Raw genomic sequence first — 3,087 nt, 5'->3', positions numbered from 1 at the left:
CCTAAAAGTGTTGTTTCATACCCTAAAGGATCATGGTCAACTGATTACATCATTTCCCAGAAGTTCCACTTGAAAAACCACTCAGAATTGGCCAAAACTGGACCATACTGACTGCTCCATGGTCAAGGTGCGATGCATACTAGTTGCTACACTAGCCAGGTGCAATGCATATTGAAAGAGCCTTCTGTGGGGTGTAATGAGCGAGAATAGACAAATGGCAGAGACAGTTTGCTAAGTGGATACCCAGGGAATCTTCTAGAAACTTCTCATATGACACTTGCCTCTCTGAATTCGCCCAGGGATGAGTAAGAGATCAAAGAAATCTCCAAGTGGAACTAAGAACTATCAGTGGAATGACACTAATCAGAAACCCAGAGCTGACTCACACCCTTGCAAGACATCTATATATGGATCCCTCATCTGAGAGATCTAGAGGCTGGAATTTTGTAATTTGTAAGGAAGTGCTATTGGTTTCTCTTTGAGAAGGAACATTGTATTGTGGGGTGATCTTGCTTTTCATGAGGTGAAGAGGGCTTTAATGCTGGGAGGATGATGTTGGATCAGACAGCTAGGTTGTAATCCTCTCTTCTACTATTAATAAATTTATTTGAGTTTTCCTCCATATAATCATGTATTTGTGAACACAACTGTATGGTCAATGTATTTCTGATTCTGCATTGTTTATGATATTATAGATCGAGATGCTTTGATGGTGTTTTGTTGCTTTGCCTCTACAGGTATTCTCTAAAGTGGGACAAGTAGGAGAGGAGTGGCAAGCTCTATCAAAGGAGAGAGGAAACAAGCAAGGAGCCAAGCAGAAGATCCAGGTTGGTCCTCTTTTGCTTCTCTCTTATCTATCATAAATAAAGGAAATCACAATTTTCTTTGATTGTTTGTTTCTAAGATAGTTGCCCGTCTTAGTGGGACTAGCAGATCGAAAAGACACTATTTTTCCCGGAAACAAAATGGCGACTCCGCTGGGGAGCGATTAATTTGTTTGTTTGTTATTGTTGTTTGCTTTATAAACTACAGACGGAGCCTGAAGTTAGCCAGCTAGCCTTCAAACTGCTCTTGCTATGCAATTGCAAAGTAGATGAATGCTGCTTCAGTCAATCTCCAGGTTGGTTTATGAATTGAACATCTGACTTACAAGCATTCTAAGTGCCCTTGTGGTAGCTCAATAACCTCCTAAGATCATACCCCTATACTTTGTTTTTACTGTCCATCATAGCTCAGCTGAAATAACTGAACTTAGCTGCAAATTTTGAGCAAAAACCAAACTCAGTTTCGCTCCCTGGCCCATCACACTATCTGTAACTGGCAGCCTGTATGCATCGCACCTCCCATGTGTTGCAGGTGAGATGCATCCCTGTTTCCCTGAAGGACAGGTGTGATGACTGAGTGATACTGTTTCTCTCTTTGAAGTTTAGTTTTTTCTCCTTGTTTTTAGCTCTATTCAGTAGTTTTGCTGCTTATGATCAGTATCTCATTGCTGAAGCCTCCTTCCTTTACATTATTCAGCCTCCATTGATTAGGATTTGTAAATGTTTTTTTATGTATTTTTCATCATTTACAGTCCTTCTTTGTCAAAAGTAGCTTAATCGAATTGTCGTTTTTGATGCAAAAGTGTCGTAATTGTCATTTTGGGTCAAGAAGAAGAGTGTCATAAAGTCTTCCTCCTCTAGATAGTCGATTGTACTTTTGTCATTGTATTTGATTTGAATTTTCAATATTTGAAGTGTCGAAAGTAGTTTTCATTCGAAATCGAAAGTGTCGTTTTAGTCTTCCTTTCGTTTTGAAAAGAAATTGTTGAAATGTCGCTTTGAATAAAATAGTTCAGATCTATACTTAGTTTTCCTTTTTGGCATTCTCACATTAAGAAAACGAAAAAAAAAATACATGCATTTGCATTTTTCATTTAGACTGTGTGCGAAAGATGATTTAGGAAAAGTGCATTTAGTGTGTGCTCTTTGCTCTCCGTTGAAAGAATCGTACTCCTTTCCTTAGTAGCTAGGATTTTCATTGACTAAAAGAAAATAAACGACAGTTTATCATTTTAGGTTGCATATTTATGAATTTTACATCTACATCACGCAGTGAACCTTGAAATACAAACTTATACAAAATATCAACTCTAAAATAAATCTCAATGAACATAAAAATGCTTTGGAACCTAACGCAACACATCTAGAAGTCTAGGCTAGAGATGTGTTCCGGCATCGTAAAACCTGGTAACTATCGTTTTCACTGAAGGTTGGGTGATTCCTCCTTTTTGATATGACAAGTGCGAGTATGGACTTGTGCTCCCCGTACCATCGAGTATATATTGGGATACCACAATAGGCGGATATTCTTTATCCTTAGGAAGTCGTGTCTGCCGCCCTATCGATCGCAATGCACTGAACACAACATTCGGGAAGATTGACTGCCGTACGTAAAGTCCTTGGTAATTTCTCTTTAATTTACCACCAAGGTGTATATTGCAGTTTTGCGATTGGTTTGGTAATCCCTCTGTCTAGATTTCTAGAGTAGTCACTTTCGTTCCTTTTCGACTCCTTAAAAGAAAAGGTCCATCTGAGCACTTTTCACTTCAGGCTCATTAAAAACCGAAGGTGACTAGAGTCATCTTTAGCTTTTTCTCGACTCATAAAAATTGAAAAAGCAAAGTTATGTCAAAGTGTCATTGAAATTTATTTAATACGAAACATCATTTTTTCCTTAATTTTGAGTTGATCAAGTAATCCACAATCGTGGAAGAAAGTCAATCAAAAACCCGTCATTTGTGGAGGCTAGCGAGTCAACCGTTTTTTGACTTTGAAAACAAAACCATTCCGGGCTAAACGGTCTCATTTAACTCAGTCCAATTCTCCTGGTTTATTTGAAACTTGTGTTTCGATATCATCAGAGACTCCAGTTACTCCGATCATTTCTGGTACATCTACCTTTATAGAAGAAGTTCCGCAGTTACAAGAGGACATTAGAACTGGTCCAAGTGTAACAGTATACACTTCTATCCCTAAAACAACTCCATCTAGAGTTGAAATAGAGACTAAAGTTCACTTACCTGAACATCTAGGAGTTGATTTC

Source organism: Pinus tabuliformis, chromosome 7 (assembly GCF_031772625.1).
Source record: "Pinus tabuliformis cultivar Carrire ecotype Pingquan chromosome 7, CPIR1, whole genome shotgun sequence".
In the NCBI taxonomy this organism is placed as follows: domain Eukaryota; kingdom Viridiplantae; phylum Streptophyta; class Pinopsida; order Pinales; family Pinaceae; genus Pinus; species Pinus tabuliformis.
Note: the sequence above shows the minus strand (reverse complement) of the source record.